This window comes from Cannabis sativa, unplaced genomic scaffold (assembly GCF_029168945.1).
Source record: "Cannabis sativa cultivar Pink pepper isolate KNU-18-1 unplaced genomic scaffold, ASM2916894v1 Contig7, whole genome shotgun sequence".
NCBI classification, from domain to species: Eukaryota; Viridiplantae; Streptophyta; class Magnoliopsida; order Rosales; family Cannabaceae; genus Cannabis; species Cannabis sativa.
Genome location: NW_026870043.1, coordinates 5,501,049 through 5,514,909, shown reverse-complemented (window position 1 = coordinate 5,514,909; position 13,861 = coordinate 5,501,049).

Genomic DNA, 13,861 nt, shown 5'->3' with positions numbered 1-13,861 from the left:
AGATACCATAAAATTTTATGAGGATTAAGAATTCTTGGTTCAAGTCATTCGAATGGACTGAACTAGAGTTCTTTATCTTATTCTCATAATTCTGATAAGTTATACCTATCCATGTGTATGGTTAGATTTGCTTTTCAGTAGTGTTCTTAAGTACCTATAACAAGTGTCAACCTAATGAAGATGGGTAAAGAATTTTAAAATTCTCCCACTCAATTAAGGTAGTGTGAAACTTTATCAAAGAACTTTCATATGTATCAAACTTTTACTTACAATAGTAAAACAAAATGGAACATACAATCAAGATCAAGGATTTATATTGATAATAGCTAAGTCATTATATTACTTTCATGTTTAAAGAAGATATGTGTTACATAGGAAATTATGGAGTAGACTCCACCCCTAAGTATATAGAGATTATGATCCACCTGTTGGAAATTATTTTACGAGGATCTTAGATCTACTCACAAGTATGTTGATTAACACCCTAAATATGAACTTTATAAAACGATGAAATAAACACATATAAAGTTTAGTAAACCTTATATTGGGTGCAGCGGAATAATGTGACTCCTTCCGTTCAGATATCTAGCCCTTGATTCCTTTCTGTAGCAGGGCATTATCAATATCTGAACCTGGATCTCTTTCTCTGATTCTTTAGTGCTGAAACTCCTTCTTGCTGAAAGTCTTTCTTCACGATCTTCCTCACTATGATTGAGGTATCACTTGCTGTGTGTGGGCACTACTCTAACACTAAGTATTTCGAAATCTCAAGGAGGAAGAGAGAGAGGGAGTGGTCGGCCAAAGATAGGGAGAGAGAGAGGCTCAGTTTTTTCTGAATGAAAAAGTAGAAAATTTAAGTGTTATTTTCCTGAAGCCTTCACTATCTATTTATAGCATTCCACTAGGGTTAGGTTTGAATTATTTGGCATTAAAATAATGAAAATATCAGAGGGAAAACCCTACAAAAGTGGCCGGCCCTATACATGTGGATTTGGGCCTGACTTTTGCAATTTTGCAGTTTTATCTCTTCTGCATCTAATTTTCTCAAAAACGCCAATTTTCTAATTCAACCATTTAAATGCCAATTCTAACTATTTAATAAATGTTAGAATTGAACCATAAAAAGTATCATAATTAACAAATATGTCATTTATCATATTTATTAATTGAACCATAAAAGTATCATAATTAACAAATATGCCCCTAAAACTCTTTCTTTACAATTTCGCCCTTACTTAGTGAAAAATTCACAAATAGACATAGTTTAAATTGAGAATTATAATTGATTAATCAAAACCAATTACATGAGTCTTACAAGAAATAATCTCAACTAGTGCGGGGACCATGGGTCTATATAACCGAGCTTCCAATAAGTAGATCAAGAATTTATTACTCAAATTCACTAACTTATTAATTCTTCGTTGAATCCACGCATAGAACTTAGAATTGCACTCTCAGTATATAGAATGCTCTATATATTCCACCATATATACACATCATTAGTTATCCATTGTTATAATCCTAATTTGATCAATGATCCTCCATATGAATGATCTACACTGTAAAGGGATTAGATTACCGTTACACCCTACAATGTATTTAATCCTTAAAACACTTAACCCCGTATAAATGGTATTTCAGCTTATGTGAAATGAGATCTCCACCATTTATTTTTGTTTGGTCAAGCTCGAAGGAGATCATCCTTTACTTACTATTCGCCAGATAGAAGCTATAGATTCCATGTTTATGTTGGCGCTCCCACCAATTGCACTACAGTGTTCCCAAAATGTACGTATCACCCTGACCTAAAAGTAGGCTTAACTAACAAATCAAAGAACACGAATAGCCTCTTGAGATTGAGCCTAATCATAACAGGATTAAGATCATTTGATCTAGGATTCACTAGGCGATATTGACTTGTATAGATATTACGGTAAGTTTAATAAATCTAAGTCAAAGTTCAATATCGGTCCCTTCCGATGCATACTCCATCCATCCAACCTGAGCTTTACTCTAACCAATGCTCTGGAAAGAACATAGCATTTCTCCAAATGCAAGTAAACTCTGTTGTAGATTATCATATCAGTAATACCCAATGTCTGATAAATCTAGGAAACTTTATTCAGATAGTCATGTTTACTTTCCAATGTGTTGACAGCACAATAAACAGGATCAAGTATTTGCAAAGGGTTTCAGATGAATTTATACATTATGTACATATAATCATGAAATAAATCATGTGAACCATGCAACATTAAATGTTATTTCTTATCTATATTAATAAGTAAATCTGATTATATTGAAATGAGTTTTATTTAGGGCATAAAACCCAACAAACTCCCACTTGCACTAATATAAAACAAAAAGTGTGTTTCAAATAATCTCAACACCTCGATATACAAATCAAGTGTAGTAGTAGTAAATTCCTCGTAATAGTATCTGAAAGGTTGAATTAAACACAACCTTTCCTCCACTATTACTCTTCCTTAATCACAAAATCATTGATAATGTGAAATTCCTCTCTATATGTCTACTCTCTTGGGATACTGGATTCTATACCTTTGGCAACTACTTCTTGGTTATTCAGGAAGCAACACTAGTAGTTAAGGCAATTTGGAATGGTGCTAAAGATGTATAGAACTATCCTTAGACTGAATAAGTACCTTTCCTGCAACTTTAACATTCAGTCCCTTCCTGGTAGACCTAGAGACTTCAGATAGGTTTTTACACTTCTCCAAAATCACTATTCCACCCCCAGAGTAATCACCATCTTATCAGAAAGATTTTCTAGCACAAAGGCAAATTTCGAAATCTGATGTGGTGTAGTCTAAGAGTTTTAAACACACCCTTATAGACTAACATATAGTTCCTCTTCTTAATCTTAAGATTTACTTGATTGTCTTCCAATGTTCTTCTCCTGGATTAATTTGATACTTACTCATTACTCCCACTCAAGACCAGGTGTCTGGTCTAAGGCATACAAAAGCATATCTAAGATCTCTCACTATTGATATAAGAAATTCTTTCATGGCTTTATCTTTTCTGGAATAGTTGAGACTTTTCCTTAGATAAATAAAATCTATGCCTAAGAAGTTGTGAAGCTTCTATAGATTGTCATTAGAAAGAAAATGCTTCCAGCATCTTACTAAAGTAACACGAATAGAGTAAGTAATTACCAGGTATACCACAAGTCACAGGTTTAGATAAACTCAAACCTATAATATGGAACAGGAAGTTTTGTTAAGTCCATTGAATAGACTTATAAACAAAAATTTCCTTTTATGTCCTTGTAATAGAAAACCTTAGGTTACTCCATGTGAATGGATTAAAATATAGTTCTTTTGGCTTTCTTCTTAGTTTCTTATCTTGACAATCCATTACTAGTTTAAACTCACAATGGATTTTAAATCACTAGTGTCTCCCAAGTCATAAGAAGGTGAGTTCCTAGAAACTCTCCCACTACGACAAGGTACCGTGAATTATGTCAAAGAAAACTAAATGGTATTGATCTCTTCAGTTGTGACAAGACAACAGAGGCAGTGGGATCATCATATGTCAAATAAGATGATAGAACACTTTTGGAATCAAGAAAAAAATATCTCCTTTATTTTCTACTTTATTTTCAGACTTAGTCATTTTCTTAGGAAAGTAGTATTTGTTTAAACAAACACTTTCTTATCAATTGACTATGGGATGGTCCACCCCTAATCACTTAGAATAGCTAACAAACCATGGTTAACAGTTCTAGCTTTTCTTAAGATTTTGATTAAGTCATCCATGAATCTAGTAATGATTTACATTAACTACCCAACCATTACATCATTCTGAAATTGTATTACCATAGAAGGAATTAGGCAACGACTAGTAACTAATCATCAATATGCAACTCAAATTTCTGGGGAGGTAAGTTTGGATATAATTCAAAAATCAATTTAATGATCTTTGAACTGCATGTCTACTAACTATTTCTCCACCCCTATCAGTTCACAAGATCTTTAACCACTTACCTTAATGGATTTAACCATTGCTAGAAATTTAAGAAATTTTCAAACATTTCAAATTTCTTTGCATAAGGTATAATCTAGAGTGATCGTTTAAGATTACAACGAAAAAACTCATATCCTCCCCTGAATGTACATCCATCTGGGAATGAGATGAACTACTTTCAGTGGATATAGGCATATTAACTCTTTGTAGAGATTGATCTTGTCAAATCCACTATGAACAAGATACAAATGCCATAGATTAAAAAAATGTGGTAGTGTCTTTTGATGACTTAGGTTTAGTTACATCAAAGAGTTCTTAGAATACTGCAAGTGGATCCTGGTCACAGAATACCAAACTCATATTCCATACAGTTTGAATCCATTAATAGAAGATGGATATTAAACACTTGAGAAAGTGTAACTGTATTGTATTCTGGAATTAGAAATATAAGAAAATTTTTGTTTGGAATCTAAAATTAAAGTCAAAGACTTAAATTTATACCAAATATAATGAGTAATTCTATCTTGGACCACCACTACTAATTTAACTCTAAATCTGATTTGCCCAAACAAGTAGGAGATTTCTAAGATTGAGGATTTATATCAATTGGGAATAGAATTTCGGGAGTATAATCATATGTGTCATTTAATTTCTTAAGAGAAAATATAGAATGACATGAAATGATTTATAGACCATTCATCCAATGATATGTTATTGAGCTAATTCGAAATGAATAAGCTAAGAGGAATTAGGATAATTTCGTTTATAAATAAGAATCCAACGATGCTTCAATTAGTGAGAGTCAAAGTAATGTTATTTATACAATCTTCTTGTTTCATATCGTAAAAATACTAGTCTAAGGTGTCATCAATTGATGAACAGCTAGATGTTGCATATACAATATTTACCTTTCGAGATCTAACACTATTATGTATGTCTAATGGTGAAAATCCACTAGGGATTTATCTCATTAGATAAACAAACCAAGTTAGACCAACAATGAAGATTCGAAATTAAACTACAACTTAATAAAAGAAAATAACATGGTTCAATATAAATTCATACACAATTCAGAAATTATTAAACATATAGCAAGTAGGAATGACCAGTGAAAATACTAAAACATACAATCCTAAATAATTTCCAAGGTTTTCAACAAACTGATATCAGTGTCCCGTTTAGGCGAGAGTCAAAGCTACCATCCATTGAATAGAGTTGTCAGCTCATCTAAAATGTTAAACATTCTAGCAACCTTTTATTCGAGCAAGATTGGAATTCAGCGTTGTCCCGTTTAGGCGAGAGTCAAGGCAATTCTATCTTATGAGCTTCCACCATTGTTTCGCAATTTGCAAGTCAAATATGGTCGCCACCATTAGGGTGATCCATACCATATAAAACACTTACAAACTACTTATCTTTCGAGATTAAACGGTGCGAAATTGCTAATGAACGTTCCTCCATTAGGGAGGATTACTCACTAAAACAAACGCGATGTAAAACCAACAATGGAGATCTAATATCTTAATAATAAAGCTCATTATTTAAAGAGAGTTGTATTTTCTTTGATTCTCTATATTTAATCTATTTATTTTAAATATATATTTATTTAATTAAAATTTCCAATTTAGAATGAAAAATTCTAAATATAAATTTTAATTTAATATTTATAAATTTTACTTAGATGGATATGAAAATAACATGAATTATTTCCATCTTAGTAATAATTTCCAATAAATATTTAGAAAAATATTCAATTTAAGTTGTTACAAAATTAATTTAAATTAATTTACAACTCAAATTTAATTTTCTATAAATATATATTGCATTTCGAAAAATTAAATATTGAAAGATACAATTTTCGAAAATGCATGTTAAAATAAAAAATAAATCCTGGAAAAATTATTCTAATTTAATGTTGGCCCAAAATTAATTAACAAAATTTATTTACAGCAAAAAATATAATTTTCCTATTTAATTAAATATATAAGAAAAATTTCAAATATTTAAGTATGATGATAAAAATCAACTTAAATATAAATTTTCTATTTAATTAAATACACTAGAGAAATACTTCAAGCAAAAACAGATAATATCTATCTAGATTTTCATTTGACTAATTAATTCAATTTCTAATAATATACTTTAATTCATTTATTTTAAATTAATCAATAAATGAAAAAATCATTGATTTAAGTTGGTCCAAGAATTAATTAAAATAAATAATTAATTTACAACTTAATCTATTTTTCAAATAAAATTCGAAATTCCATCATTTAAGAAATGCAATTTTGAAATTTGATTAATAAAATAAAAAAAAATATTTTGAAAATTATTTGAATTTGGTAGAAAAAATAAATTTCAACTAAAAAATAATTTTCTATTTAATTAAGTGTCATGAAAAGGAAATATTTAAGTATCATGATGAAAATCAACTTAGATATTTAATTTTCAAATTAATTAAATGTATTAAATTCAAGAAATAAATAATTAAGTGTAGAAAAGGCTTAATTATTAATTTCTAGTTTAATACTAGGAAAAATATACTTAAAATAAATTGTACCAAAATTAATTATTTAAATAATTAATTTCACAATGTATAATATTTTCCTATTTAATATTAGAAATAATAAGTAGTCTAAAAATAACTATGTAGAAAATATCTTATTTGACTAAGTATTTTTTTCACAAAATTTGAAAAAAAAAAAAAAAATCTAATTTAAGTTGTAATAGAAAAAATCTAGAACTTAAATATTTTTTCAAATTTAAATTTAATTAAATATCAAAAATTAAGTTATAACCACTTAATTTGAAAATATTCTATTTTAAGTTAATATTCGAAAAGATATCAACTTAAAAAAATATCTAAAGAATCTTAATAACCAATTCCTAAAATTCCTCAACTTAATTTTAAAATTTTAAATCCAAAAGATATTCAGATTTAAGTTGATTAGTTATAGATAACTAAATATCAAATTAAATAGGAATATTTAATGAAAAATTTAAATTAAGCTTCATAAAGAATCTAGATGGTTATAATTCTATATTTAATTAAATACAAGAAAATACATATAGTTTAGCTTAGAATAAAATTCTTTAAACTATGGTTTTCTTAAATTAATTTCAAAATAAATGAAATTAATTACGTTGCTCATCAATTTTATTAGGTTAAACTAATTTAATTAACCTAGTACAGTTATTCAAATCAGGAAAATGGGCCTTCACAATTGGGGTAGTTCATATGAGGGGGTGCTGGGTTCAGTACATCGTACCCACTACTATGGCTCCCAACTCTCACACAAGGCCCAAAAGAGAGGAATTTAACCTTAAAATGAACAACAGTTTTTAATTGAATAGGCCCAAAACTAAATGGGCCTAAATAAAATCTATCAAAAACTATGATATTTTATTTAGCCACAACAACCTATATGCATCTATAATGAAATTAAACACATAGGCTCACACAGGCACACAATTTGGATGGATCCTATCATGTTGCTAGGTCATACACAGATGAAAGAAGATTGTGAAAATTACCTGTTACAAATTATTTACTTGACCAAGGGAGCCATGAGTTAAAATCAGATCATTGGATCTGTCAACAAGTTAACCGTGGCTATTTACAATCAAGCAATAATAGGTTTTAAAAAACTTACAAACAAGCTAAAACACATACTCCTGTAACAAGGTTAGCTGGATAGTTGGATGTAGGATTTATTTAATTTTAAATAAACAATTTCCAAAAATAATTAATTAATTAAATAAAAAATTTATTTTCGAAAATTTAATAAAAAAATAAAAAAAAATTCGAAATTTTAAAATAAATATTTAAAATTAAACCTACAATTTTGAAAAAAAAATTAGGTTTCGACCAACCTAAATATCATTTCAAAATTTGCTAACTACTTTTAAAAATTTAATGTTATTTTATAAATAAAAATTATAAAAAATTAAAAAAAAAAGATAAATGAATATCTTTTTCAGATTTTAAATGTAATTTAAATAAATAAAATAACTAAATTTAAAAGTTAGCAAAATATCTTACATCTATTTAAAATTACATGATTATAGTTATCTTATTTGAAATTTAAATAAGGTCAAATTATTTTTAAAAAAAAATTAATTTAAAAAATTTAATATCTGACCTTAAATTAAAAAATAAGATAAGATATAATCAAATTTAAAAATAAGATAGATAATTAAGCGAAAAGATAGATATTTACTATTTAATTCAAATTACACTAATATCATGAATTAAATTTAAAAAATATTAATTAATTTAATTATGATAATTAGAATTGAATTAGGAATAGTAAATGTATAAATACAGAACTACACAAAAAATCGGAAGTTAAATCCATGAAAAAGCATGAAAAATCAAAGAAAAACGAAAAAAATGCGAGTTGTACGGACGGTATGCTGTGCATACTCGTCCGCGCACGCACAAGGGTTGTTTGGGCGTGGTTTCTCGGCGCGGGGGGAAATCTGCATCATTTTCGCGCGCGAAGGAGCCCTGCTGCTCAACCCCGATTTTTTCGAAACTTCAAAAAATCATAACTAATTCAAATTAAATCGAAATTGAGTTCTGTAAAAAAGTAACTTGATTAATTTTTTTCCATGCTATCCAATAAAAATAATTCCAGAAAAAGATATTCAATTACTTTTCAAGAAAATTCACAAACATCAATCAATCATCAAATAACACTCAATACAACATGATACCATCCAAAACATCAAACAATCGTTTTAAAGTTCAAATTTCTTGCAAGCAAATCAATTATCATGGCTCTGAGGCCAGTTGTTGGAAATTATTTTACCAGGATCTTAGATCTACTCACAAGTATGTTGATTAACACCCTAAATATGAACTTTCTAAAACAATAAAATAAACACATATAAAGTTTAGTAAACCTTACATTGGGTGCAGCGGAAAAATATGACTCCTTCCGTTCAGATATCTAGCCCTTGATTCCTTTCTGTAGCAGAGCATTATCAATATCTGAACCTGGATCTCTTTCTCTGATTCCTTAGTGCTGAAACTCCTTCTTGCTGAAAGTCTTTCTTCACGATCTTCCTCACTATGATTGAGGTATCACTTGCTGTGTGTGGGCACTACTCTAACACTAAGTATTTCAAAATCTCAAGGAGGAAGAGGGAGAGGGAGTGGTCGGCCAAAGATAGCAAGAGAGAGAGGCTCAGTTTTTTCTGAATGAAAAAGTTGAAAATTTAAGTGTTATTTTCCTGAAGCCTTCACTATCTATTTATAGCATTCCACTAGGGTTAGGTTTGAATTATTTGGCATTAAAATAATGAAAATATCAGAGGGAAAACCCTACAAAAGTTGCCGGCCCTATACATGTGGATTTGGGCCTCACTTTTGCAATTTTGCAGTTTTATCTTTTCTGCATCTGATTTTCTCAAAAACGCCAAATTTCTAATTCAACCATTTAAATGCCAATTCTAACTATTTAATAAATATAAATAATTAAAAAAAATATTATTGTCATTTATCATATTTATTAATTGAACCATACAAAGTATCATAATTAACAAATATGCCCCAAAAACTCTTTCTTTACAATTTCGCCCTTACTTAGTGAAAAATTCACAAATAGACATAGTCTAAATTGAGAATTATAATTGATTAATCAAAACAAATTACATGAGTCTTACAAGTAATATTATCTCAACTAGTGCGGGGACCATGGGTCTATATAACCGAGCTTCCAATAAGTAGATCAAGAATTTATTACTCAAATTCACTAACTTATTAATTCTTCGTTGAATCCACGCATAGAACTTAGAATTGCACTCTCAGTATATAGAATGCTCTATATGTTCCACCATATAGACACATTAGTTATCCTTTGTTATAATCCTAATTTGATCAATGATCCTCCATATGAATGATCTACACTGTAAAGGGATTAGATTACCGTTACACCCTACAATGTATTTAATCCTTAAAACACTTAACCCTGTATATATGGTATTTCAGCTTATGTGAAATGAGATCTCCACCATTTATTTTCGTTTGGTCAAGCTCGAAGGAGATCATCCTTTACTTACTATTCGCCAGATAGAAGCTATAGATTCCATGTTTATGTTAGCGCTCCCACTCAATTGCACTACCGTGTTCCCAAAATGTACGTATCACCCTGACCTAAAAGTAGGATTAACTAACAAATCAAAGAACACGAATAGCCTCTTGAGATTGAGCCTAATCATAACAGGATTAAGATCATTTGATCTAGGATCAACTAGGCGATATTGACTTGAATAGATATTACGGTAAGTTTAATAAATCTAAGTCAAAGTTCAATATCGGTCCCTTCCGATGCATACTCCATGCATCCAACCTGAGCTTTACTTTAACCAATGCTCTGGAAAGAACATAGCATTTCTCCAAATGCAAGTAAACTCTATTGTAGATTATCATATCAGTAAAACCCTATGTCTGATAAATCTAGGAAACTTTATACACATAGTCATGTTTACTTTCCAATGTGTTGACAGCACAATAAACAGGATCAAGTATGTGAAAAGGGTTTCAGATGAATTTATACATTATGTACATATAATCATGAAATAAATTATGTGAACCATGCACCATTAAATGTTATTTCTGATCTATATTAATAAGTAAATCTGATTATATTGAAATGAGTTTTATTTAGGGCATAAAACTCAACACCACCCCTAAAGGTTGTAAAGATCATGATTTTCTAAGTGTGATAGAGTTTATGTGGAGTTGAATACTATCCAGAGTTCATTAGATATAAAAGATCGTTGAACTGCATAGTTTTCTTAACTTTTCTCCACCCCTATCAAATCAAAAGATCCTTTTATTAAACAAATTCTTAGTAATTGTATTAGAATGAACAATTATTAATAAACATAGAATTAGTTTCTAGTGTTTATTTAATATAACTCTATGAAGAGTTGTAAATATTATAGAATTTGCATCAATAATAAAAACACTTACACATACAAACATATAAATATAATGTGGTAATTATTGATGAAGATAAAGTAAATGAAGCTCAATCTCATAAATTGCAATGGTTTGAATTCGAAAATTAAAATAAACTTTATTAATAATAAAAAAAATATGGCAACAATAAGAGAAAAACAGGGATAAATATCCCTAACTAAAATTTGAAATCCAAATTGTCTTTAAACTAAAACAATTAATTCAAAAAATTGAAGAGCTTCATCTTCATCTGGACGATTTCACCCTTGGTCCAGCTTTCCGATCCAACTCATCTGAGTTCAAGTAGCTTGGCCTATAAGAAGAAGAAAACAAATAAACAAAGTAAGTCCAGAATCATAAATCTAATTTGATAATAATTCACTAAAACTCTTAAAGTTTATAAATAGAAATACCTTGTTTCTTTGCAAGAAGTTTAGGACATTGGGGTTTCCAATGACCTTTCTCATTGCAGTAGAAACACTTTCCTTTAAGTGTAGCATCACCAGAAGCTGCAGCCTTTTTGTGTGTTTCATGGCTTTTGCACGCTTCTTGGTGTTCTTCCACTTCTTCTTCAATTTGGGCTTAGAAGCAGATGCAATATTTGCTTCAGGTTTTATCGTCCCATTACCATTCCTAGGATTGTGAGGTTTACTCCTTTTCTTCTTGGGTCCTCCAATCAAATTTTCATAAGTTTGAAGGTCATTGACTAACTCATGAAAGTCTATTTCCTTCTTATTCATGACATAATTTGATGTGTATGGTAGAAATGCTGGAGTCAGACTATTCAAGATAAGGCTTACTTGAGTAGCGCTGTCCATTTCAGCACCATGATCCTGGGCTTCTTGGAAATAACTTGCCATGAGGAGAACATGGTCACGCACGTTTTGATGAGGTTCCATCCGTGCATTAATGTACTTCTTAGTCGCGTCAAAGCGAGACTGAAGTGATGCCTTACCGAATAGCTCATTTAACTTCGTCATTACTTCAGCAGCCTTTTCGGTTTTAGAAAACCGAGTTTTGAGGGTGTCTACCATGCTTGAAAGAATAAAGTATAGAGCTTTATCATTTGCTTTCTGCCAACGGTCATACTTTTCTTTCACAGCTTTGGATGCATTATCCCCAGGCACTTCAGGTGACGGCTCAGTTAAAACAAACAAGGCACTTTCTCCTATGAGAGCAATATTAATGTTCTCAATCCATTTAGGAAAGTTAGATCAATTCAGCTTATTTTCAGTCAATAGTGATAACATGGGATTCATTATGATAATACAAAATAATAGAAATCAACAAATAGAAATTAATAATGGTTTAACAAAAAATCAATTCAGAAATTATAAGTAATAGCAAGTAGGAATGATATGAGAAAATACTTAAAAAAAAAAATTCAATCCTAAATAATTTCCAAGGTTTTTCAACAAACTGATATCAGTGTCCCGTTTAGGCGAGAGTCAAAGCTACCATCTATTGAATAGAGTTGTCAGCTCATCTAAAATGTTAAACATTCTAGAAACCTTTTATTCGATCAAGATTGGAATCCAGCGTTGTCCCGTTTAGGCGAGAGTCAAGGCTATTCTATCTTATGAGCTACTACCATTGTTTTGCAATTTGCAAGTCAAATATGGTCGCCACCATTAGGGTGATCCATACCATATAAAACACTTACAAACTACTTATCTTTCGAGATTAAACGGTGCGAAATTGCTAATGAACGTTCCTCCATTAGGGAGGATTACTCACTAAAACAAACGCGATGTAAAACCAACAATGGAGATCGAATATCTTAATAATAATAAAGCTCATTCTTTAAAATGTATTTTCTTTATTATTCTAATAAATATATTCATTAAATTCGAAATTGAGAATTAAAAAATTCAAAAAAATAAGAATTGAATATAATATTTATAAAATTATACTTAGATGGTGATTGAAATAAAATTAATTATTTCCATCTTAGTAGTAATTTTAAATATAAATATTAAGGAAATTAATTTAAGTTGTATTAATTTAAATGAATTAGCAACTTAAAATTTCCATAAGAATATATTTATTGTATTCGAAAAAATAAAGTATAAAAATTATACAAATTTTCGAAAATAATAAATTCTTAGAAAAATACTTCAAGCAAAAATATCACCTATCTAGATTTTTTTTTGACTAGTTAATTCAATTTCTAATAATATATATTTTAATTCATTTATTTTAAATTAATCAATTAAATGAAAAAATTATTGATTTAGGTTGGTCCAAGAATTAATTAAAATTAATAATTAATTTACAACTCAATCTATTTTCAAGATAAATTCAAAAAATATTGCATAATTAAAATGCAATTTTTCGAAATTGATTAATAAAAAAATATATATATATTGAAAATTATTTAAATTTAAGTACCTAAAAATAATTTTCTATTTAATTAAGTGTCAAGAAAAATAAATATTTAAGTATCATGATAAGAATCAACTTAGATATTTAAATTTTTCAATTTAATTAAATGTATTAAATTCAAGAAATAAATAATTAAGTGTAGAGAAGGCTTAATTATTAATTTCTAGTTGAATACTAGGAAAAATATACTTGAATAAAATTGTACCAAAATTAATTATTTAAATAATTAATTTCACAATGTACAATATTTTCCTATTTAAATATTAGAAATAATAAGTAGTCTAGAAATAACTATCTAGAAAATATCTTATTTGACTAAGTATCTTTTCAACAAAAATTTGAAAAATATCTAATTTAAGTTGTTTAGAAAAAAAAACTAGAACTTAAATAATTTCAAATTTAGATTTAATTAAATATAAAAAATTAAGTTGTAACCACTTAATTTGAAAAATATTCCATTTTAAGTTTAAAACTAACTTAAAAAATATCTTAAGAATCTTTAATAACTAATGCCTAGGA